At 45.4% G+C, this 26,187-nt stretch overlaps 1 protein-coding gene across 5 annotated transcripts in view; it reads right to left on the minus strand.

The window, feature by feature from the left end:
• ARL15 (ADP ribosylation factor like GTPase 15) overlaps positions 1-26,187 on the minus strand; it is a 374,080-nt gene that overhangs the window by 344,000 nt on the left and 3,893 nt on the right. The window contains exon 1 of one of the 5 annotated variants that reach the window (XM_065598955.1): positions 5,005-5,164. The exons of 1 other annotated variant lie outside the window; for it this stretch is intronic. The gene's annotated coding sequence lies outside the window, so the exon portion shown is untranslated. Of the gene's footprint in view, positions 1-5,004; positions 5,169-26,187 lie in introns of those variants that run through there. 3 more of the 5 variants (XM_065598949.1, XM_065598948.1, XM_065598956.1) reach the window with 3 other exon arrangements.

Below are 26,187 nucleotides of genomic sequence, written 5' to 3' on the forward strand. Positions count from 1 at the left end.
GAACTAGGGGACCCTCCGTTACCCCCCGCAAGGCCACTGGCTGGCATTCAGGGCATGAGTTACAATAGTTCTTGATGTTCTAATTCACCTTGGGGGAAAAAAAACAAAAACCCATGCCAGGACTTGGGCTAGGGTCTTCTTGTGTCCCAGGTGGCTCACAGCGGGGACATCGAGAGCCAATTTCAAAATGGCACGGCAATGATATCGGGGCACCACCACCTAGATCCAGGTTTCTTGGGTATGGGGGTACTAGTCAACATGATAGAGACTGTTGTTCGATAGCTTGAACTGGGGCTACTGGTTTGTTCGTTGGGGATTGGTTACCTCTCCGTTGATCATGACTATCTACTCATATAGCCAGCTTAGTGTGGTGTTTTCCCTCTGATCCTGGCTAAAGTCAATGCCCAGGCTGGGGCCCCTCTTACCAGTTGGGGAAGTCCGGCCAGTCCCTTCCCAGGATCACAGGGTAAGCGAGCCTAGGTGCCAGTCCTACCATCATCGGTCACGTCACCCTGCTCATGGTCAGTGGGACCCAGGCACAGGGGTAGGGTTTCACATCACTGGGGATGTACTGTAGACAGATCAAATGAGGCTGGGGTCCGCCGGAGGAGCCAACTGTTGGCGTACGAGTGTCTGCCTGCAGTCCGAGTCGACAAGGTCCGGTAGTCCACCAACAACTACTAGGATTATAATTTTTGCGGTGGGCTGCTTGGAGGCACAGGACTCCCACGTGCAGACCTGGCCAAAGGTACAGCCTATCAGGGAGCATTCCCGCTGTAGGTGTCTGAAACGGCCACAGGAGAAACAGGGTCCTGATTCTGGACATCCGGGCTGTGTCTCCTGGTGTGGCGGGTATGCAGGGGGGCTTGGGTTCCAAGGCCTTCTTTCCACGGGGGCCACTCCAGGCTCTCCTCAATGTGTTGGGGTTGCGCGGTACCCCCTTGTCTACCCTGGCTCCTCGGGTGGACCAGGTGGCGGTCTATGGGCCAAAGTTCTTCTCCAGGCTTGTCAGGGTTGACCAACATCATGGCTTGGATCTCCAGCCTGACTGAGGTCTCGGGGGCCAGGAAGTCCTACATGAGGGCAGTGGGGTGGTGTCGGAGCACCCAAGCCCTCCCTCAGGGTGGGAAGATGTGGGTGAATTGTTCCAGGGCAATCTGTTCAGCCACCTCAGCGGCAGAGTGCTGATTGAGCTGGAGCCACCACATGCATGTGTCCTTCAGCTCTTGGGCGACCATCTGCAGTCAGGCATTTGGCGGGTATGCCTTCCCCCAGAACCGCTGTCAGAACATCTCCAGGGTGATGTCTAGCACATTGAGCACTACAGCCTCTACTGTCCCATAATCCCAGGCCTCATTGGCAGGGAGCCCACGGTAGACTGTTTGGGCCATCCCTGTTAAATATGGGGCCATGATGAACGGCTGCTGCTCAGGCGGCCACCAGGAGGCTGAGGTGACCTGCTCGAACGTCATAAGGAAAGCCTTGGGGTCATTTTTGGGTCCCATCTTTGCTAACTGTGTGGGCATGGTAGGCACAGCCGGCATCGCCACACTGGTGGGGCTAGGGATGCTGGAACCGGGCACATCCTCTGGGAAATCTGGAAGTCGGTGCCTATACTCCACCTAGGTGCGCATGGGGCGGTACCAGTGGTGGCAAAGGCAGCCAGGCGGGCATTTGGAAGCCCTGGCCGTGCCAGAAGAGCACACCCAGCAGCACAGCTAGCAGGTCGCTGGGCACCAGCAGGGGCCCATTGACTGTTCTGCCCTGTTGTCGGTGGGCCTGCTCCCTCTACACTCCCGCACAAAACTCCCATTAGCCACTCCTGTTTGCTAGATTAATACTGTAGGTATTAATCTATAGTAGGTAAAACCAGAGAGCAGGAATTGTATAACAGCCCTAACTTTCGTTCACAGCAAATAAAATGCTACTTACTGTACTAATAATTTCAGTATTACCAACTCCAAGAGTTCAAAAACCATGAATCAGAACCTAAAAAAAATCACGAGGCTGGCCTAAAAATCATGATTTAAAAAAAAAAAAAATCATGTTGCTTCATTTGTCTTCTGGTTTTAGTACTCCCTGATCACCCCCAGGTCCCTGTATGTGTGAAGGACAGGTTCACAATACAACTTTAAATACATACAAAATGTGCACACACACAGAAAGGCAGGTCCTGACTTCCCAAGGGAATGGCACTGGGTAGGGTGATGGTGGGGGAGAGGAAAGGTTCCCCCACCCAGCCTCCCACTTCAGCCCCTGCCTATCTGATCCTGTAGCCTGTCACAGTCCCACTTACCTCTGTAACTCCACTGCACCCCAGCCCTATCCCTCCAGCAGCTACTCCTGCCTCCAGCCACCTGGGCTCTGAGCTCTATTAATTCCCCCTTCCTGCACTGTGCTGGGGATGACACCTCTGCAAGTGGAAGGCAGTTGACTCTGTTGCTCTGCCCTGCTCAGAAAGTATATGGGCCCACTAACATTGCAGGCAGCTGCTACAACTACCTGCAGCACAAACAGCATAGGGGCCTCTAGTGGGTGATGGGGAAAACTATAGGCAGCTGTTCTGGGCAGGAAATGGTTTTCCCATCCCACAAACATTTTTGGGATTTAGATTTTTCCTATTCTACATAAAACTGAAACTTTTTGTAGTTTTATAATGAAAAATCACAGACAGAGAGAGACCCACCTCAGAATAACCAACGGGTCAGTGGCTAGGGTACTCACCTGGTATGTGGGAGATTCAGCTTCAAATACCTGCTCCAATAAATATTTAATTAAAACGGACCATTCTGATTTGTGCAGTAATTCATCAGTGTTTTTAGTCTTTGCTATGGTATCATCAGGGGTGATCACGGATACTGGATACAAGTGAAATAATGAAAACAGAAGATAATAGAGCCTTTCGAAAAGCAATGCTCTTTTGCATAACTTAAGTAGGCAACCTCAGAGGGTGCCATATATATGATGATGCAAGAATAGCACCAGGATTACTATGGTCATATGTAGGTCAATCCCAAACAGCTTCTCTTCTTCTGTGTAGTGCCTGTACCCTTGTTTCCCAAACCCCCCGTCCAAAAGGAGGTCCATACAGATGAAAAGCTCTGTAAAAGTTAATTATTTTTATTATATCTGCTCAGTCATGTGCAACTGGTTCCTTTGCGTCTTCTCACATGTGACCCAGGATCCTATACTCCAGTTGCCAGTAAATTATCTTTTGAAACACCAGCGCAGCTGGAACAAAAAAATATGGGGCACATTTTGGCAACTGAGGGCACCTGCCTCTTGTGGCTGTGCAGAAATGGGGACTTCTGGAGGAGGAAATTATACAGATTGGCAGTTCTGTGGAATGAATGCAGCAAATAAACAAACAAGCAGTGTATAAGCAATATCTACTACTGTTCCTCCCAGGGCAGAATTTGCAGGTTACTCACCATCCCTACCTGGTTTAGGTCAATGTAATGTTCATAACCCTGACCTGTAACACAAGAAAAATGCATAAACATTGCCAGGGAGAAACCTAACATTGTGCTGGTGGAAAAAATGTTGTATGCTGTAAAATATGGATATGTGACTTAATAGTTTCTCATTGTTCTCAATCCTGTTATTGTTTTCCTTGCTATTTATGTTTCCAAGGCAAAATTCCAAAGGGTGATGGAAAGTGAATGGTAGAGTGAGATTGTGAAGTACTTTCAGACCCCTGTGGTGATTTTCCAATTATAAGTTTGTTACTCCTATAGGACCTGATTCGGCAACCTTCACTTATGTAATAGCTCCATTGACTTCCATAAGAATATTCAGGTGAGCAAGGACTAGGAGCATCAGCAGGGCCATCACCACCCAGTCAACATCTAGAGGTCATTGCCTTGGGCTCTTGTCACTTCTCATACTTTTCTGACTGATGCTCTTGCCACTAAAAATCAAACTTCCTCTGCTCCAGGACCTCATTCTTCCTGCCCACCATGCTCCATTCTCCCGTCACCCTCAAAACAACTTTTCTTTCTCCCCATTCCTGTCTCCTCTGTCCCTACCATTCATCGTCAGAAGTCCCAATCCCTGTATTTATTTGGTAAGGTATTATAAATATATATGCAAAGTACTCCACTTAGGAAGGAACAATCAATTACACACATACAAAATGGGAAATGACTGCCTAGGAAGGAGTACTGCAGAAAGGGCTCTGGGAGTTATAGGGGATCAACAGTGTAACACTGTTGCAAAAATAGTGAACATCATTCTGGGATGTATTAGCAGGGGTTTTGAAAGCAAGACACGAGAAGTAATTCTTTTGCTCTACTCTGCCCTTATAAGGCCTCCGCTGGAGTATTGTGACCAGTTCTGGGAACTGCATTTCAGAAAAAAATGTGGACAAGCTGGAGAAAATCCAGAGAAGAGCATCAAAAATAATTAAAGGTCTAGAAACATGATCTAGGAGGAAAGATTGAAAAAACTGGGTTTGTTTAGTCTGGAGAAGAGAAGACTGAGAGGGGTCATGATAATAGTTTTCAAGTACGTGAAAAGTTGTTACAAGGAGGAGGGTGAAAACTTGTTCTTGTTAGCCTCTGAAGTTAGGACAAGAGGCAACGGGCTTACGTAGGCTCACCCTTTCAAATTATATGGACAATTAAATAAAACGTTTAGTTGTACAACATGCAGCAAGGGTAGTTTAGGTTGGACATTAGGAAAAACTTCCTGTCAGGGTAGTTAAGCACTAGGAACAAATTGCCTAGGGAGGTTATAGAATCTCTGTCATTGGAGATTTTTAAGAGCAGGTTGGACAAACACGTGTCAGGAACGATCTAGTTATTACACAGTCCTGCATTGAATGCAGGGGACTGGACAAGATGACCTCTCAAGGTCCCTTCCAGTCCTACACTTCTATGATTCTATATGTATTTAGGTTCTGTGTTATATCCTTAATTTTAAAGGAAAATAAAAATCTGTAGTTAGTGCTGTTAGTCTAGATAGGGTGCTATGTTATCATTATGCTGTGCTGTAATGATTTACCTTTGGAACACAGACGACCTGTGCCTGCTGACAGTGGGGGAGCACAACTCTGGAACAGCTCAAGTCATGCCCCCCAATCCCCAGCAACCCATCCCCTCCTGGAAAGCAGCGGCTCCTCCTGCAGCTCCCAGCTGTTCCTCTGCTCCTGCCTCTGCCCTCTGCCTCTCCCTACCCAGTATAGCTTGTTGGCTCAGCTGCTTTGCAGGGAAGGGGCCCGGCCACATCATGTGATGGAGCAATCTGGGAGGGCAAGTGACCCTGCAGTCCCCCCATGCATCACGCCTGCGGGAGTGTTAGTCATAAAAAGGAATTTGAAATGATTAACTGTGTGTTTGCGTAACCGTCTTATGGCAAAGACTGTACACCTCTACCCGGATATAATGCTGTCCTCAGGAGCCAAAAAAAAAAAAAATCTTACCGCATTATAGGTGAAACTGTGTTATATCAAACTTGCTTTGATCCACTGGAGTGCGCAGCCCCACCCCCCCGGAGTGCTGCTTTACTGCGTTATATCCGAATTCGTGTTATATTGGGTCGCATTGTATTGGGGTAGAGGTGTACTGGATTCCTAAGAAGAGAAAGTGAATCCTATTATAATTTCTATTTTTAGTATTTAGAGCATTCCTATAGAAAATCCATCTGTAGTCTCTTGCATGGATAGGAATTTATGGTCTGTGCAAATACTTTATCAGATAGAGGAATTCTGTAGCACAGAATTGGAAAAATAAATTGACTTATCTCCAATCTATGTAGTTTACAGACAGACCTCACTTACTCACTGAGTACAGTAAAGATTAATCATGATAAAGGTTTCTTCAGGGAAAATGGAAGAGTTTACATGGGAGCTGAGTCCATGCTTTTATAGGCAGAAGAATTCTCTTGTGTTCCTTCTACAAATTTTATCTAAAACATAAACCATGGCATGATTCTATCTAATGAAGAGTCTGATAGTAGTGTCCAAGAAGCAGTTTTTTGCAGGAAACCGCTGTATTGGTAAAAATGTATTGGAAGGAAGGTTGCCATGGTAAGGAAGAAAAAGCTGTGCTGCTAGTTAAAAACAAGCTATGCAAAAAGTGGTTTATGTCACCAGGCTCTAGAAGTTGAATTAAACAGAAGTATTTATTTTGATCATTGCTTAGAGGCCACAGTGAAGGCTGACACGATTTCTGCCAGTATTTTTTATCATCTATTACAATGATTTTTCTAAACTGCTTTATTCTGTATGACCACGTGCCCCCTTCCTGTGCACACATCTTATTCACTGGTGGCACTGGGTCACCAGTACAGCTTTTTTACCCTTCTAATCATCTACTCCATACACTTGACTGTAAATATCAGATGATCTTGGCTGCTTTTCTTATTTCAAGGGCCCCGCAGATCTCTTCAAAATCACTGATTGATTTCACCTCTGGCTTCTGGGTTTGAAAAACGATTAAACTTTTATGTAACTCGGGTTTGTGTTATGTTTACTTAACAATAGCATTCAATAACCTTTCTTATTCTTACTCCAGTAGGGCCAGTCTAAGCCTATAAGAGCCCAACTGTGCTTCCTCTCTTCACAGGAGTCAACCCATGAACCTTCTCGCTCCCCTTCTCAGAGCCATCTGACAGTCTGTTAAATTCAAACCTCTGAAGTTCCAAATGAGCAATCTGGGTGGAGATTCCATCCAGGAGTCCAAGCTTCTGTGGGTAGGTCTACACTGCAGTTAGACACCTGCGACTGGCCCGTGCCAGCTGACTCAGGCTAAGGGGCTCGGGCTAAGGGGCTGTTTAATTGCAGTGTATATTTCTGGGCTAGGGCTCAAGCCCAGAAGCCTACACTGCAATTAAACAGCCCTGGGAGCCCAAGCCCTAGTCAGCTGGCATAGGGCAGCCGCGGGTTTTTAATTTCAGTGTAGACATGCCCTGAGTCTCCCTGCATCCTGTGGTGTATGTTCTTTTGGTCTTCATCCTGTAACATACCTCATCATACATTTTTTCTTAATATATCATATGACAGAATCACATATCAAACAAGTTTCAAATCATAGATCCTGTCTACACTGTGTAAAAGAAGAGAGCTGTCAGGGGACAAGTAAACAAACAAGGGAAACAACAGTCCTTCAAATAATCTGCAACAGATCTCTTATCTACAATTTGGATCCCTATGACCTGTCACATACTGAAGTCATGTTGACATCAGTGGCATCTCCACATCTATGTAAATATGATCCATAATGCAGGCCAGAAAGAAGAATTCTGCACACACACACACACACACACACACACACACACTTTTGCATCAGTCTTAGGAGTTTCAGACAGAAACATATGTGCGGAAGCTGAAGGGAGGAGAAATAAAAGTCTTGGATCTCAGAATGCATCATCTCAGTGAGAGAGGTTAATTACACTTGAAAGACATGTACATCATACCAGAATTGTCCATGCTGGTGTAATAAGAATTAGTAACTCTCAAGCTAAATTTGTGATGTTAAAGAGAACCAAGTCTGGCCCAATAAGGAGTAATAATGCCTATGCTAAACCTGTAACATGAGAGAGGGAGAATAGTGCTAGAGAGGATGCCAACTTCTAAATTAAAGATGTAACCTCAAATTTTAATTGTTCCCAATTAATACTAAATTGTTAACGCTAAGGATACAATAAACCAAACATAAGTTTTCAGGTTTGAGCCTCTAGATTGATTACAGACAATTTAATTTAGTAGAGGACCCTGGATGACATTTTGAATGATAGAATCAAACTTTATTTAACTGAAAAATTATTTAAACAGGCATACAGTTACCATTTACACAGGTAACACAATTATACTCACATTCATAGATGGAATGGTGTAGCAATGGTTGATCTATTCACTGACAACAGAATAAAGTATAGGCTTTTAACCCTGTAACTTAACAGTATCCTTTTGATGTTAATTGGAGCTCTCCCCAATTTTGCAATGTTACTCCTTTTTATAACCAATTATAATACTAATTAACATAATCATATCTACATTTCTGCCACCTTGTTATTGGCTCTTTACATTACACATTATTTACATTAACATCTTCACCAATGTCCTTCCCTGTCTATCAGTATAGATAGCATTTTAATAAAACATTCAAAATTCTCAAAACACTCATTAAAAACCTTGCTAAAATCAGTTATACCCAAAACATAACCGCAATGTAACCCTGGGTCAAGTCCTTGCTAACTTCAGTTTTCCAATCTCACTGTATCCAACTTATCTCTCACTTTTACTCACACTAACAAATTCCATTTTCCATACTCCTCTATATTTAACCTTAATTAGGCCAAAGCCTAATTTAACATATTTCTATTTAACATAACCAAGCTACCCTTCTATAGGCTACAAGGGTTAAATTCTGCACTGTCTTGCACTCTACACAACCCCATTGAACTCATCAGGGCTGGAGGGGGTATAAGTCAGAATTTGGCCCTACAATTTTAACTCAATTTACCAAAAAGGGGGTTAATAGTTTCTGAGTTTAGACTTTACAACCTGTCTCTCATTATAGACCTGCAGGAATTAATAAGATCTTAGCAAGTGAACAGTATCCTTACTCCAGTACTAAAGGAGCTAACAACTTCTGAATTAGGGGCCAGATTTTGGCAGCAACTAGGACAGAGTGAGAGAACTCATGCCTACTTAGTCATGGCTTCCTTACTGAGATGGGGAATGCTGTTTGTGGTAATGGTTTTGTGATGTGGACATAGGTTCACTAGGAACTTGATAGATACTACCAACATATTTCATGTAGGCCACCAAAGAACCATATGAAGGTGTAAGCGTGTGGGACTCACGACCAGCAGGAGACGCCGCAGGGGTCTCAGGGAATTAGCTCTTTTCCAGTCTGGGCGCCCTCTGCAGGCCAGTGTCCCACTCGTTTCTGGCCCCGTGTCCCTCCCAGACCCCAGTGCCCTTTTATCTGGGGTGCTGCCCCCTGGCAATACCCCACACACTCTGCCTCTGGGTCTCCCCTTTCTGGGGAACCCCCAAACCTCTAATCCCCACTTTGCCTCAGTCTGGGCTACTGACAGTCATCACAAAGCCCCCACTCCCTGGGGCAGACTGCAGTGCAAAAGCCACTCATCACAGGCAAGGGGGTTTGGACCTGCTGCCTTCCTCTGCCTCTTAGTACCTCTATCGGCCTTGGACCAGGCCCTGCAGCCTGGGGAGTTGCCAGCCTGGAGCTGCCCTGCTCCTCTGGCCTGTCCCCAGTCCTGCTTCACTCCCAGTACCCTTTCTGCAGACAGCCAGGCCCTGCTCCCTCCAAGACTGGAGAGAGAGACTTCTAGGCCTCTGGCCTTTTATACAGGCCAGCTGTGGCCTGATTGGGGCGGCCACTTCCCCAAATCAGCCCAGCTTAGCAGCTCTCAGCCACAATCTTCTCCCAGGGCTGACTTTAACCCCTTTTCCACTGGAGTGGGGGAGCCGCCCCACTACAGAAGGTAACAGGTTTTGGTCATGACCAACTCAACCTGGTCTTGATGCTAAACTGGTTACCAAGGGAATATCTATACTGCAAAGTAGACATCCGAGGCTGACCCTTACCAGCTGACTTGGGACCCTTCCACCTTTGCATGGTCCTGGAGCCCAAGCCCAAACATTGACACCACAATTAAAGAGCCCTTTAGCCCAAGCCCCACAAGCCTGAGTAGCTGGCACAGGCCAGCCGCGGGTGTCTAATTGCAGTGTAGACATATTGTAGGGGGCAATCCCTCCTATCCAAGTATTAACCCCTGGCCCATCCAGTCTCTGGGATTTAACCTACAAGTTATTGGTTGGACAAACTGTGCTCCTCATTGTAGAAACTAATTCCCAGACTAGGTTCGTATCCAATTGTGTTTTTATCTCATTTCAGAAAGTAATTGTTAGCTAACCATAGCAAGCCTTTCATGGAAGTAAATGTTTAACATATCATGGCAGTTGCTTCCTTTCTTTAGGCAGTTACTGGGTGAGCCATTATTATCATTGGTTCAATAGTTGGATTCCTTCCAGACTGACATGCCAGCCGCCAGCCTGAAAGATTTGTGGGCTGAGCATTCATGATCCACTACTTTAAATCTACACATTCTGGCTATGCTGGGGGCAGAAGAATGTTTGATGAAACCTTGAAGGAACTGTCATGACATCTTACTGCCAAAAAAAAAAAAAAAAAAAAAGGTGTCTTGCAGTACTGGTTCTGGTTTCAACAGTGAAACCGGATTACAGGGAATACAATACTGCTTTTTACTGCAGGATTCATTGAACTTGCGGCTTTGTTTAGCCTGGCAAAAGGGTCCAATGGTCACAGTCACAAACATTTGCTAGTGTAACCAGCCTTCCTTACACTCAAGGACAATAGAGCTGTCCTATTGATTCAGCACCAGCACATACCTAGCAACTACCATATATAGCTCTCAAGACTTCCTGACCAAATAAGAAGATAAATAGCATTTTTTCTTATGCATTTATAAAATGCCAGCTCAGATATGACTGCAGTGTTGGTACCAGTGTTATAATAGAAATCTCCACTATAGATGAACAGATGCACTGCCTCTGTTTGAAACACTAAGCCCCTCTTGCACATCAATGTACTACAGTGAAAAACATACTACAGGACAGGCCCAACAAAGAAAGTAGCAGAATGCCACTAGCCATCACCTACAGCCCCCAATTAAAACCTCTCCAGCGCATCATCAAGGATCTACAACCTATCCCTCACTCTCATAGACCTTGGGAGACAGGCCATTCCTTGCTTACAGACAGCCCCCCAACCTGAAGCAAATATTCACCAGCAACTACACACCACACAACATAAATACTAACCCAGGAACCAATCCTTGCAACAAACCCCATTGCCAACTCTGTCCGCATATCTATTCAAGGGACACCATCATAGGACCTAACCACATCAGCCACACCATCAGGGGTTCGTTCACCTGCACATCTACCAATGTGATATATGCCATCATGTGCCAGCAATGCCCCTCTGCTATGTACATTGGCCAAACTGGACAGTCTCTATGCAAAACAATAAATGGACACAAATCAGACATCAAGAATTGTAACATTCAAAAACCAGTAGGAGAGCACTTCAATCTCCCTGGACACTCAATAACAGACTTAAACGTGGCCATTCTTCAACAAAAAAAACTTTAAAAACAGACTTCAATGAGAAACTGCAGAACTGGAATTAATTTGCAAACTGGGCACTATCAAATTAGGCCTGAATAAAAACTGGGAGTGGCTGGGTCACTACAAAAAGTAATTTTCCATCTGTTGATACTCACACCTTCTTATCAACTGTTGGGAATGGGCCACATCCACCCTGATTGAATTGGCCTCGTTAGCACTGACCCCCCCCCCACTTGGTAAGGCAACTCCCATCTTTTCATGTGCTATATATTTATATTTTTCACTCCATGCATCTGATGAAGTGGGTTATAGCCCACGAAAGCTTATGCCCAAATAAATTTGTTAGTCTCTAAGGTGCCACAAGGACTCCTCGTTGTTTATACTTTAGATCTAGAAATTCAGTAAATGAGTAGAGCTTATTTCCTCCAAATAAATATTTTGACAAACATGTCCTTTTATTTATTATCCGTCACTTCAATACACTTCCCAATAGCTATTTAAGCCTTTGTCTCTTTAACTTTATCCACAGACAGAGCTTTACACAAGAGTGAGATCAGCTTTTGTTTATGATAATTACATTTTGGTATGTTCTCTGTGTGCTTTAGCTACTAGATTTTTCCAGCTGTTAATCTCTAGAGATTTTAGATAGTGCCTAATTTGCAAGCAGCAGAAAGATATTTCCTTCCTAATCACCAAACGCCAGAGCACAAGAATTTCAATACTTCCATCACTTTAACAAAGCATTCAAACCCAACTTGCTGTTCCAATGTAATGTGTGCTTAGTCTACGGCTCTTATTGAATAGCAAAATGCCCATTTTATTTTCAGATGAGAAGAAACAGGCCCCAAATAACTAAACCCAATGTTATTGAACCTAACTGGTTGAAGTAATGTCTGTCAGATATCAAGACAAACCTTCAGTGAAGGAACAAAATCTGAAACCTAGCATTTTTCTTAGTACACTGTGGTTAATATTTAACTGGTGGAAAAAAGAGTTTGTGTAGCAAGAGTATATTAGATTCTACCTTTCAGTAGCAGGACAGAGCTTTCAAATCCTCTGGCACATTATTCTCTTTTAATTGCTCATTTCCTCTCTGTTGTGCCTCTTCATGTTAGAGATGGCCAGATAACCATTGCTCTTAATAAAATAGCAAAGCTAGTTCAAAAAACACCTTTCTAATCCCAAGTGAGGCACAAATGCACTCACATGCAATAGAATTAAAGTTCATCAGAAAATTAGTCATGTCAAATCAAATACTGTTAAAAAGACCCATGATATAGTGTCATTTTTAAAGGGTTATTCTCTGAGACAATTTTTGGCGGCCATATTGGCTGCTCAGTAGAGGAGCTGGCTTGAAGTAAGCTTGCCACCATCAGAGACACTACCCTCCCATCCTTGGGTGTCAACCGGACTCAGTTGCCCCCTCTCTCCTTCTGCCACTCCAGCCCACCCCTACAAATCAAAAGTCATCTAGTCATGGGTTTTGTCAGTCCCAAGGGATGTTCCTGGGAAGATACAAGGAAAACTAGAAATAACATAACATAAGAATGACCATACTGGGTCAGACCAAAGGTTCATTTAACCCAGTATCCTGTCTTCAGACAGTGGCCAATGCCAGGTGCCCCAGAGGGAATGAACATAACAAGTAATCATCAAGTGATCCATCCCCTGTTGCCTGGCAAACAGAGGCTAGGTACACCATCCCCGCCCATCCCAGCTAATAACAATTGATGGACCTATCCTCCATGAATTTACCTAGTTCTTTTTTGAACACTGTTATAGTCTTGGCCTTCACAACATCCTCTGGCAAAAAGTTCCACAGGTTGACTGTGGGTTGTGTGAAGAAATCCTTCCTTTTTTTGTTTTAACCTTTGATATTGTGGGAGGGGGATGGAAAATCTTTGATTCCTTTATATTTTCTTAACAATCTTCATGCTGAAATGGGGTAGGAAATTACATTCTCAATATTGAAACTGAGATTAATGTTCACATTATTCAGAGGTCCCCACACTCAGAAGCCCAAAGGGCAGCTTTACCAAGAGGTCATGCAGACACAGCCCCTTCCAGGGTTTCATTAAGGAGGCCCACAAATTGGATTAAGTCCTTCTCCAGAGCCAGCGCTAGAGGCATAAGCATACTAAGCAAGATGGCCCCCTATTCACTTATGTGTGGTGTGGGAGGGCAAAAATTATTCCTGCTTAGGGCCGCCAATGGGCTAGCACCACCACTGTCTTTCTCCATCCATGTTTGCCCTGAACCACATCAAGCAAGTTAAAAATCAGTGACAACACGTACCCATGGGGCTATACATAAAAGCCTTTAGAACAAAGTTAGCATGAGAAGTCTCACCACAGAAAGGGTTATAATGTGATCTTTCATCTAATGTACATGCTGTGTGCTAAGGATGAAACACTTAAATATATTTTAAAAAAGAAAGAGGTTGTTATTCCCCATAAAATAAAATGCCCAATATCTGTTTATGCCAGATTAGACAGAGATAGTAGATTGTTATTAAACTGTGAAATTCTTCAACATCACATGGGGTCAGACATAACAGAGTTTAGAACTAACTCAGTTTTCCAACCTAATTACATGGGCAATTTACAGCTGTTCAAAGTGATGGACGCTTGAAAGAATAAAGCCTTTTAAATAAGACAATTTAAGAAAAAAACGTTATTTGCTTTAAAAAATATGTAACTACTGTTTTCTGTTTTTTCCCTTCTACATTCCACAGCTGGGTCCCAAAAATTCCACCCAAAAAGATGTCTTGTTCTGCTGTGTATTACTTTGGTATTAGATCTCCCAAATTATGGTCAACGTAAGTATGGAAGACTTCAAGTTAACACTGGGGTGCTGCAGACAGCAGTGCTGTGATTCAGTAGGTGCCACTCTTCCCTTCTGAGTTGGTATTGGATTAGAGCCCCTGCATGGTGGTAAGGTACAGTGACATGTAAAACAGAGGTCACTGGTGACCATCCCATAGCACTTTTTGTAAGATTAACATATTAAACCCAATATTCTGCCCAAATTCCACTTTGGGTAATTACATTCCACTATTTAAATTCACCCTCTTTAGCTTTTGTTGGAGAAGTTATTCTTCACTTTATCTCCTAACTTGTCTCCTAGTGTTACTTTGATAGTTCCTGCATTTCAGCAGCGACTAAAGTATATATTTCGCTCTGCACAATTAGGTATCCAAAGTGCTATATTAACCCAATATATTTTTAGAGCTGTGCTAAACAGATGATCTTTGTTTCATGGAATTTTGCAGCAAAATGTTTGCTTTTTCCCCTTGATTCTCCTTCCAATTTTGCTTTAGTTACAATTTCATTAAGATAGCTATTGTGATATAAATACACATTTCTCCATGATTTCAGTACAAAATACATCTTTATTCTAGAAACTCATCTTTGCTTGGAAAGAAGCCTGGTTGTGCTTGAAAAATGACCCGTTTTCAAGTTGAAATCTTGACATTTTGCCTAGTTTTCCTTTTCCTAACAAATATTTCATGTAACTCTAATTTCCTTGTAATTTCAATACAAAACACATCTTTACTCTAGAGACTCATTTTTTCTTGGAAAGAAGCCTAGTTTTGCTTGGGGGAAAAAAAGGTCCATTTTCAAGCTGAAACCTTGTAATTTTGCCTTGTTCTGCTTTCCCTTATAAATATTTTTCGTAACTCTAATATTACCTATTGTTGTACATGTATAATGCACAACAGAAATGTCTTGTGAAGAGAATAATCTTGATTTGCTGCTGGGGTTTTTTCCTCAGACACTAGATGTCAGCATAACACACTTAGCTATAATTTTAGTACTCTTCAGCTGTTGCTGTTGTCTGGCAATTGTAATCCAATCCAAATGCTGTCATATATTTTACAAAAAGACAACCTAGAATGATATTATTTAAGCCACATAAAAATGTGCTATCAAAGAGGTAGTGATGGTTTGAATACAAGAGAGGAATGAGGAACTCTCAAATTCTAATCCCCGTTTTGCACAGAGTATCTGTGTGGTCTTCCTCAAATCACTTGATTTCTGTGTCTCAGTTTCTCGCCTTTGTCAGCTGGGTGTGTAACAATACTTCATCACCAACCACACTGGGACGTTATAGTGAATAATCAATTAGGGCTTAATTGTGAGCTGAGGAAAACACTTGTGAAGGCTTTGGAGTGGTGGACAGAAAGCCTGGGTTCTGTTTCTGTCTTGTCCACTGACCTGCTGTGTGAACATGAGCAAGTCACTTCACCTCTCTGTGCTTCAATTTTCCCTTCTGCTCTTTGTCTTTTCTATTTAGATTGTAACTCTTTGGGGTAGGAACTGTCGCTTAATATGTATGTACACTGCCTAGCACAGTGGTGCCACAATCTCATTTGTGGCCTTTAGGTGCTACCATAATACAAATAATAATATTAAAAGCTGTGAGCTTTGTTACCTTAACAGGAGTGCTAACTCACTGCAATCAAAGTAGTTTTATTCTCCACAAACACTCTTTCATTGAGGTCTGCAAAATGCAATCATGCCAAAAAAGGGGTGTTTGCAGACAGCCAGTCTTCCTCTTGATAGTTACTGCCGATATAATCATTTGAATAAGTTTTGTTATCAGTCAAAAAGCTAAGCACTGTCTACCCCCAAACCAGCTGACTTTTACCCTTAATGCTCAGACTTCCTTATGCTAAGTACTTGGAAAACTCTGCTACATATACAAGTATTATACATCATGTCCAGGGTTTCCAGGCGTCCGGTTTTCGACTAAAAGTCTGGTCAGCAGCGCAGCGGGGCTAAGTAAGGCTCCCTGCCTGTCCTGCCTCTGTGCGGTTCCTGGAAGTGGCCGGCATGTCCAGCTCCTAGGTGCAGGGGCAGCCACAGGGGCTCCACGTACCCCACCTCGAGTGCTGGCTATGCATCTCCCATTGGCTGGGAACCGCAGCACGCAGAGCCCCCTGACCCCTCCACCTAGGAGCTGGAGGGACATGCCAGCCACTTCTCGGAGCTGCCTGAGGTAAGTGCCGCCCGGCTGGAGCCTGCACCCTAAATCCTTGCCCCAGGTTGAAACCCCTTTCCTGCACCCTAACCCCCTCCCCGAGCTCACACCCCAACCCCCTACCCCAGCCCGGAGCCTGCACCCCACACCTCCCCCTGCTCCCCAACCCCTGCCACAGCCCTAAGTCCCCTCCTGCACCCGAACTCTTTCCCAGAGCCTGCACACCACACACCCCTCCCACACCCCAACCCTCTGACCCAGGTTGGAAGCCCCTCCTGTACCCTAACTCCCTTGCAGAGCCCATACCCCGCACCATTTCCTGCACCCCTACCTCCTGCCCCAGCCCTGAGTCCCCTCCCACCCCAACCCTCTGCCCCAGCCTGGAGTCCCCTCCTGCATTCCAAACCCCTTATCCCTGGCTCCACCCCAGAGCCCGCACTCCAGCCGGAGCCCTCACCCCCTCCCACACCCAACCCCCTGCTCCAGCCCGGTGGTGAGGGTGGGGGAGAGCGAGTGATGGAGGGAGGGGGGATGGAGTGAGCAAAAGGTGCGGGGTCTTGGGGAAGGGGTGGGGCCTCAGGAAAGGGGCAAGAGTGCTGGATTTTGTGCGATTAGAAAGTTGGCAACCCTAATAGTGTCACAATAGAGCTGTAACCTGGATGACATATGTATATTTAGACTAAAGATCTCCTAGCAGAGTGATGAAGGAGATTTTCAAAAGCATAAATGGAAGTTTAGGGACTTAACTCCCACTGACTTTCAATGGGAATTAGGCACCTAACTGCTCTTCGAAATTCTCCTCTAAAATACCTTGCTTTTAAGAAAATGAAGCTACACAGCACCAGACTAGGTGTGCAATACCAGCCTCACTCACTAGAGAGCAGAGATATCTTACTAGGTAAAAATTGCTTTTAGGGTTGCCACTGGCTTAAAGACCCAACAATTAGCTTTAATTACACTAATGGGCTGAAATGTATCATGTTTTTTTGAACAGTGAAGAATAAAAATCAAAGTTTGACAGCCCTTGTATCTGCAGCTCCAGGTATGCTTCTTATTTTTAAGCCTGAAAATATATTCTAAGCTCCTGGGATCTTTGTGTTTCAAGTTTAATGTGTAGTCTCAAGAAGTGAGGTGTGCTTCCTGGCTGACAACAACCAAGAGGTATGAAAGAGGGAGCTCCTGAGGCCTAGGATGGAGGACAGAGGGTAAAGAAGAAACTAAGATGTGGGAGAGACCAAGATGGGAGGTGGAGAAGAAAGATGTTAGGGGTAGACAAGATAGGCTGCCGGACTCTTATTATGGAACATGATGGGTGATCCTAGTAACACCTATATAGCCTTGCCTAATTTGTGTGTTTAAAGGGAATTCAAACATCACTCACTAATTAGACCAGACATGTTGTTCCCAGTATGTTTGATAAGAGATATTTAAAGGACTGGGGACTAACAAAAGTTTATGTGGTTAAAAACAGACATAATTGTGTCTTACAGGGTATGTACTGACATTTTTCATTAAAACTTCAGCAATCTACCAAGTTGCCTCAAAGAAAGAATCTCCTTAGAGTTAGCCCATTCTTGCCAGAAAACGTTAGTAGCTTTTTTTTTTTTTTTTTTTTTTAAAGGAAGGGGGCCTCAGAGTGTCGATATAGAGCAGGTTAATGAACAGAGCACAAAACTAACTTGAGCTAAATGAGACTATCAGAGAACAGAACACAGTAGGAATAATAAGACTTGAGAACAATAAATGTAAATGATTTAATGATTGTGACATCGTGCAGTCTATATGGTTTTATAAAAACTTAATAATAAGTCAATATAATGTAACTGAGATAGTTTTAGAGAAAATACGGTAATAAGTGAATGTAACGTAACTGGGATATGCTTCATGCAAAAGGTCTCTTGTAAGGTATCATTACAAAGCTTATAATCTACTGAGTGTGATCATCTGATTTGTATAAATGTACCACTCTTGTATCTAAAACTAGAAATATAAAATGTAACTCTGAGGGCCTATTGTAATTGTGTAAAGTGTGGACCATTAATGATGGTTTGGAATCTTGATGACTCCCATTGTCTGCAGATGGCTGTATTTACCTGTGAGTCTTCCTGTATATGTGTGTGCTGGCAAGTGAGTAATGAAGTCTTGCAGTGACATGTGATCATGTCACCTGAACTGGAATCCATCTTTAACCTGGTGCTTTTCCAGTGAGGGGGGGTGGAAACCCAGAGAAACAAAGAGTTCCCGCCTTATGCAAAAGATATATAAAGGGGGGAAGAGAACAGAGAGTGAGAGAAGCCATCATGAAGAATCCCCTAGCTACCACCTGAGCTGCAACAAGAGCTGTACCAGGGGAAAGAATTGTGCCCAGGCCTGGAAGGTGTCCAGTCTGAGAAAAACTTACTGAAACATCTCTGAGGGTGAGATTATCTGTATTTAGTTTGATTAGGCATAGATTTGCGCATTTTATTTTATTTTGCTTGGTGACTTACTTTGTTCTGTCTGTTACTACTTTGAACCACTTAAATCCTACTGTCTGTATTTAATAAAATCACTTTTTATTTAGTAATTTACTCAGAGTATGTATTAATACCTGGGGGAGCAAACAACTGTGCATATCTCTCTATCAGTGTTATAGAGGGTGAACAATTTATGAGTTTGCCCTGCATAAGCTTTATGCAGGGTAAAACGGATTTATCTGGGTTTAGACCCCATTGGGAGTTGGGCATCTGAGTGCTAAAGACAAGCACACTACTGTGAGCTGTTTTCAGGTAAACTTGCAGCTTTGGGACAAGTGATTCAGACCCTGGATCTGTGTCTGGAGCCAAACAGGAGTGTCTGGCTCAGCAAGACAGGGTGCTGGAGTCCTGAGCTGGCAGGGAAAACAGGAGCAGGGGTAGTCTTTGCACATCGGGTGGCAGCTCCCAAGGGGGTTTCTGTGATCCAACCCGTCACAGAGACTATCAGAGAACAGAACACAGTAGGAATAATAAGACTTGAGAACAATAAATGTAAATGATTTAATGATTTTTAAGGACACAACACCTGTCCAGTCTGGTTAAGGACAACCAACCAAGTATATTACCTCACACGAGGGTTAAAATTCCTCCATTGGTTGAGTCACTGGTTTGTAAAACAGAAAACAGCTGTTTAGAGGATAATGGGTGAGGTTCCAGAGGCTTCTGCTAATGTTGTCATAAACCATACAATTAGAATCACATCCAAAAACCACAGCATTATGTGCTGGACAGTTTTCCAAAAGAGTACCCAGACTTTTAATAAAGAAGCATACTCATTCCCTTCCCACAGTAGGCATAAGCATTCATTGAACTGAGTTAATATTGATCAAAATCAGCCTGAACCATTATTGACCAGCCTTTAAACAATTTCCTTAACAAGCAAATCAGGCTTCACATTTTCTGAAAATAAAATAGCAACCCCAGCAAGCATAATGACTAAGAAAACCTCTCTTCTCCAGTCAGTTAGTTTATATGTGTAATCTGCAAGGGTTTCTTGTATAAAAAAAAAGGGGCGGGGGGACAGATTCTTTTGCAATAGCTATTGAAATAAGAATGTTTGTTTCTTGATGTCTCTGCAGTCCATTAACTTTTAGAGATCACATGCAGGCTTGCTTGCTGTTTTCATTATGAGGAAAGAGGAAGAGACAAGGCAAAGAGAACTCTGCAGAACAAAAGCCAAACAAAGGAGACTAAGTGTATCATTTAGTTCATAATCCCCAGCATTACTGCTATTCAAGGAAACAAACACTTTAGTCATCAGTTTCCACAGACTATACTGCTTTCTCTTAGAATCATAGAATAGAATCATAGAATCATAGAATATCAGAGTTGGAAGGGACCTCAAGAGGTCATCTAGTCCAACCCCCTGCTCAAAGCAGGACCAATTCCCAGCTAAATCATCCCAGCCAGGGCTTTGTCAAGCCGGGCCTTAAAAACCTCCAAGGAAGGAGACTCCACCACCTCCCTAGGTAACGCATTCCAGTGTTTCACCACCCTCCTAGTGAAATAGTTTTTCCTGATATCCAACCTGGACTTCCCCCACCGCAACTTGAGACCATTGCTCCTTGTTCTGTCATCTGCCACCACTGAGAACAGCCGAGCTCCATCCTCTTTGGAACCCCCCTTCAGGTAGTTGAAGGCTGCTATCAAATCCCCCCTCATTCTTCTCTTCTGGAGACTAAACAATCCCAGTTCCCTCAGCCTCTCCTCATAAGTCATATGCTCCAGACCCCTAATCATTTTTGTTGCCCTCCGCTGGACTCTTTCCAATTTTTCCACATCCTTCTTGTAGTGTGGGGCCCAAAACTGGACACAGTATTCCAGATGAGGCCTCACCAATGTCGAATAAAGGGGAACGATCACGTTCCTCGATCTGCTGGCAATGCCCCTACTTATACAGCCCAAAATGCCGTTAGCCTTCTTGGCAACAAGAGCACACTGTTGACTCATATCCAGCTTCTCGTCCACTGTGACCCCTAGGTCCTTTTCAGCAGAACTGCTACCTAGCCATTCGGTCCCTAGTCTGTAGCAGTGCATGGGATTCTTCCGTCCTAAGTGCAGGACTCTGCACTTGTCCTTGTTGAACCTCATCAGGTTTTTTTCTGCCCAATCCTCTAATTTGTCTAGGTCCCTCTGTATCCGATCCCTACCCTCTAGTGTATCTACCACGCCTCCTAGTTTAGTGTCATCTGCAAACTTGCTGAGAGTGCAGTCCACACCATCCTCCAGATCATTAATAAAGATATTAAACAAAACCGGCCCCAGGACCGACCCTTGGGGCACTCCACTTGAAACCGGCTGCCAACTAGACATGGAGCCATTGATCACTACCCGTTGAGCCCGACGATCTAGCCAGCTTTCTATCCACCTTACAGTCCATTCATCCAGCCCATACTTCTTTAACTTGGTGGCAAGAATACTGTGGGAGACAGTATCAAAAGCTTTGCTAAAGTCAAGAAATAACACATCCACTGCTTTCCCCTCATCCACAGAGCCAGTTATCTCATCATAGAAGGCAATTAGGTTAGTCAGGCACGACTTCCCCTTTGTGAATCCATGCTGACTGTTCCTGATCACTTTCCTTTCCTCTAAATGTTTCATAAACATTTTATGAAATCTCTTACTAAACTCCACTACAGAGATTTTCCTTAGCAGATAGCAAAAACAGATATGGACACTTTTCTTAATGACTTAAAGATCTGGACTTTTTTCTTTCACATCAACGGCATATTTCCCCTTGGGCTCATTAAGAAAACTATTAATACTTTCCAGGGCTTATCCTCCCTTAGGCCACTGAGCAGCAGGGAGATTGGAAAGGTTATCAGCTCCAGTCCATACCCAGATTCACTTGTGATCTAGGCCACAGATCCAAGCCAGCAAGCCCCAAAAGAGAAAGGATGCTGTGGAATAGCTACAATGGTGCAAATGATGCACTCACCCCAGGGCCCACAAGCAGGCCGGCACCAGCTGAGCAAGCTGGTGCTTGGGGCGGCAGATTGAATGAGGTGGCATTCCGCCGAATCCTAGGGTGGCACGGTCGTTTTTGTTTGTTTGTTTGTTTTGTTCTTCTGCTCCGGCCGCCCTGTAGGGGGTGGCGACCCGGAGGACGGGAGCGCCCTGCAGCAAGCCCGGCAGGGCAGTCCTCGTCCTTCCCTCCCTGCCGACTGGAGCGGAGCCCTCCTGGCAGACGGCAGGTGGCGCGGCGGGAGGGGTCGCGTGGCAGCGCCCCGCTGTAGCCCTGGCCACCTCCCTTCTCTCTCTCTCCTGCCTGCTCCCTCCCCTTCCCCCCGCTAGCAGGTCGTTCCCCCCCCCCCCCCTTTTTTTTTTCCTTTTGCCGTTTTGGCCGCGGCCGCCCCGTTTTTTTCTTTTTTTTTTTTTTTTGCTTGGGGCGGCCAAAAAGCCAGAACCGGCCCTGCCCACAAGGTTATAGTGAAGAGCACTCAGATCTAGCCACACACGCAAATCCTCACTCATGCTACCACCAGCCCAACAGAAGTTGAGCCATGCCACCACACCACAGCAGAGAGGGGCCACTGGGGGAAAGCAGTGTCCAGGGGTGGCTGGGATGGGGCACCCCAGGTGTGAGCAGCCGGGAAGGATGAGCAGAGAAGGTGTGGGGGAAATTGCAGCACCTGCACACAAGGGGGTCCAGATATGGGAAACACATCCTCCGTCCACCCCCTCATCAAGAGACCGAGCGCAAGGTAAAGTCATCAGCCTATTTGCATAGTGTGGGGGAGTGGAGGGGAACTGGGGAGTGTTGCGATGGAGGAATGCGGGGGGCTACATAGCAGTTGAGGGTGGGAGCAGGGGATTAGAGCAGAACCAGATAGAAACTGGGGGACTGGGTCAGCACTGTTGAGGAGGGGGGAAGAGGGTTAGAGCAGAGCTGCAGGGGACCCAGGGCCAGGGATCAGGGACGTGAGGGGCAGAAGGGGAACTAAACGGGCCTGCATGGATCACAGCTGCGGATGCTGAGGGCTGAACTGAAGGAGGCTGGAGTGAGGTTGAAGGAGTGCTGGGGGGAGCCTGGCTCAGAACTGGAGGGAATGAGGGGGATACAGAGAGAGCTGAGGATCTGTAGGGGGACCATGGGGCTGGAGTGGGAAGGAAGCTAGGGAGGAACTGGAACACTGGATGGGACTGATTTGGGGCTATGGGGGAACTGGAAAGCAGCAAGTTTTGGAATCTGGAATGGGGCCCCTAACCTATTTTTGCACATAGGCCCTCTGAAGCTACCTCATGGAGGTCATAAAGCACCGAGGATGGAGTGGAGATTAAGGATAACCTAGGAATGGCCCAACACCTAAACAAATACTTTGCCTCCATTTTTTAATAAGGTTAATGAGGAGCTTAGTGATAGTGGCAGGGTGGCTAATGGAAATGAGGGTATGGAAGTGGAAATTACCACATCTGAGGTGGAAGTCAAACTCAAACAGCTTAATGGGACCAAATCAGAGGGCCTGGATAATCTCCATCCAAGAATATTACAGGAACTAGCACATGAAATTGCAAGACCAATAGCAAGGATTTTTAATGATTCTGTAAACTCAGGAGTTGTACCCCTGTGACTGGAGAATTGCTAATATAGCATCTATTTTTAAGAAAGGAAAAAAGTGATCCGGGAAACTAAGCCTGTTAGTTTGACCTCAATTGTATGCAAGGTCTTGGAACAAATTGTGAAAGAGAAAGTCATTAAGGACATAGAGGTAAATGGTAATTGAGATAAAATACAACACAGTTTTACAAAAGGTAGATTGTGCCAGACTTACCTGATCTCCTTCTTTGAGAAGATAACTGATTTTTTAGACAAAGGAAATGCAGTAGATCTAATCTATCTGGATTTCAATAAGGAATTTGATAGAGTTCCACACTGGAAATTATTAGTTAAATTCGAGACGATGGGGATTGATATGAGAATTGAAAGGTGGATAAGGAACTGGTTAACGGGGATACTATAATGGGTCATACTGAAAGGTGAACTGTCAGACCGGAGGAAGGTTGCTAGTGGATTTCCTCAGGGATCAGTCTTGCGACCAATCTTATTTCATTTTTATTAATGACCTTGGCACAAAAAGTGGTAGTGTGCTAATAAAATTTGCAGGTGACAAAAAGTTGGGAGGTATTGCCAATATGGAGGAGAATTATTGGTATATCATACAAGAATGTCTAGATAATCTTCAAAAGTGGAGTAATAGAAATGGGATGAAATTTAATAGTGCAAAGTGCACGGTCATGCACTTAGGTACAACAACAAGAATTTTTGCTATAAGTTGTGGATTTATCAGTTGGAAACAACAGAGGAGGAGAAGACCTGAGCATATTAATTGATCACAGGATGACTATGAGCCATCAGTGTGATGTGGCCGTGAAAAAAAGCTAATGCAGTTTAAGATGCATCTGATGAGATATTTCCAATAGAGAGAGGGACGTGTTAGTATCATTATACAAGGCATTGGTGAGACCTCATCTTGAATACTGTATGCAATTCTGGTCTCCCATGGTTAGAAAGCCATGTGCTGCTACATAATTCATATCCGCAGATGTGGATATAAAGCGGATATCTGCGGAGCTGCATGGCTCTAGTGACAACGAGCGAGACGAGCAGAGTCATGGCCAATGACTGGGACAGGAATCGCAGCAGCGACAATAGCAGCATGTCGGGCCACTGCTTGAGGAGCTAGTGCCCTGTGTGAACAGCTCCTTTGGCATGGTTGTGCTGCCCGCCACCCCTGCCCACCACGCTTATCAGCAGCTGTCCCTGCTCACACTACTGTGTGCAAGCGGCTCTCAAGCTCCCGGACAGGAGTTGCAGACTACTGCGTGGAAGAAACTCCTATCCAGAAGCGTGCGAGCCACTTGCACACACTAGCACGACCAGGGACAGCTGCCAGTGAGTCTGGTGTCTGCCCCACTGAGCAGGGCTGGGGGCAGCACAGCCATGCCGGAGGAGCTGCCTGAGCTGGGCACTGGCTCCTGTGAGCAGCAGCCTGATATGCTGCTGCTTTCGCTGCTATGGTTCCTGGCTCGGTCGCTGGCCATGGCCCTGCTGGTCTCACTCATTGTCGCAAGAAACCCTGCAGCTCCACGAATATCTGCTTTATATCCGCATCTGTGGATATGAATTGTGTATCCATGCAGGGCTCTACATATTTAAGAAAGATGAATTCAAACTGGAACAGGTACAGAGAAGCAGGGCCGGCTCCAGGCACCAGCCCACCAAGAATGTGCTTGGGGCGGCACCTGTAGGGGGGCGGCGCGGCGCTCCGGCCCAAGAGGGGGGCCGCGACTGGGCTCGCCACCCTCTCCGCGGCGCTCCGGCCGCCAGGGAGAGCGGAGCCGCAGCGGGCTCGCCGCCCTCCCCCCCGGCGCTCGGGCCGCCGGGATGAGCGGAGCCGCGGCCGGGCTCGCCGCCCTCCCTCCCGGCGCTCTGGCCGCCAGGGAGAGCGGAGCCCCCGCCAGGCTCACCGCCGGGGAGAGCGGAGCCCCGGCTGGGCTCTCCGCCCTCCTCCCGGCGCTCTGGCCACCGTGGAGAGCGGAGCCCAGACCGGGCTCGCCGCCCTCCTCCCGGCGCTCCGGCCACCAGCGGAGCCGCAGCGGGTTCGCTGCCCTCCCCCCGGCGCTCCGGCCAGTCGGGGAGAGCGGGCCCGCAGCCGGGCTCGGTGCCCTCCCCTGCCATGCTCCCCGCGGGTGGGGAGAGGGGGCGGCGGGAGGTTTTTTTGCCTGGGGCGGCAAAAAAGCCAGAGCCGGCCCTGCAGAGAAGGGCTCCTAGGATGATCGGAGGAATGGAAAACCCACCTTATGAGAGGAGACTCAAAGAGTTTGGCATGTTTAGCCTAACCAAACAAAGGCTGAGGGGAGTGAAGTTCTGGAAAAGCCTTCCAAGGGAAGCAGTGAGAGCAAAAAAACTTAACTAGTTTAAAGACTGAGCTTGATATGTTTATGGAGGGGATAGTGTGATGAGAGACTGCCTACAATGATGTGTGGCCAATCTGCAACTGCTAGTAACCAATATCTCCAACACCTGATGATGGGACACTACATGGAGAAGGCTCTGAGTTACTACAGAGAATTCTTTCCCAGGTGTCTGGCTGGTGGGTCTTTAACTCTAACTGATAACCATATTTGGGGTCGGGAAAGAATTTTCCCCTGGATCAGATTGGCTGAGACCCTGGGGTTTTTCACCTTTCTCTGCAGCAGGTCACCTGCCGGTTTAAACTAGTGCAAATAGCAGTTTCTCTGTAGCTTGACCTCTTTAAATCATGATTTGAGGATTTCAGTAACTCAGCCAGAGGTTTTGGGTCTATTACAGTAGTGGGTGGGAGAGGTTCTGTGGCCTGCAATGTGCAGGAAGTCAGACTAGATGATCATATCAATCCCTTCTGGCCTTAAAGTCTATGAGTCGATAAGAACCAGGTTAGCCATTTTTGCAATTTCCCCAACACTCAGGACATCCATTTATTTCGACTGTCATTTTTACTAGGAGATTACAGGGCTAATTCAGGCTCTTGAGTTTGAGCCACAGTCTCTAATTGTAGACTCAGACTCCATCACACTGTCAGA

The sequence above is a fragment of the Chrysemys picta genome, chromosome 6 (genome assembly GCF_011386835.1).
Source record: "Chrysemys picta bellii isolate R12L10 chromosome 6, ASM1138683v2, whole genome shotgun sequence".
NCBI lineage: Eukaryota > Metazoa > Chordata > Testudines > Emydidae > Chrysemys > Chrysemys picta.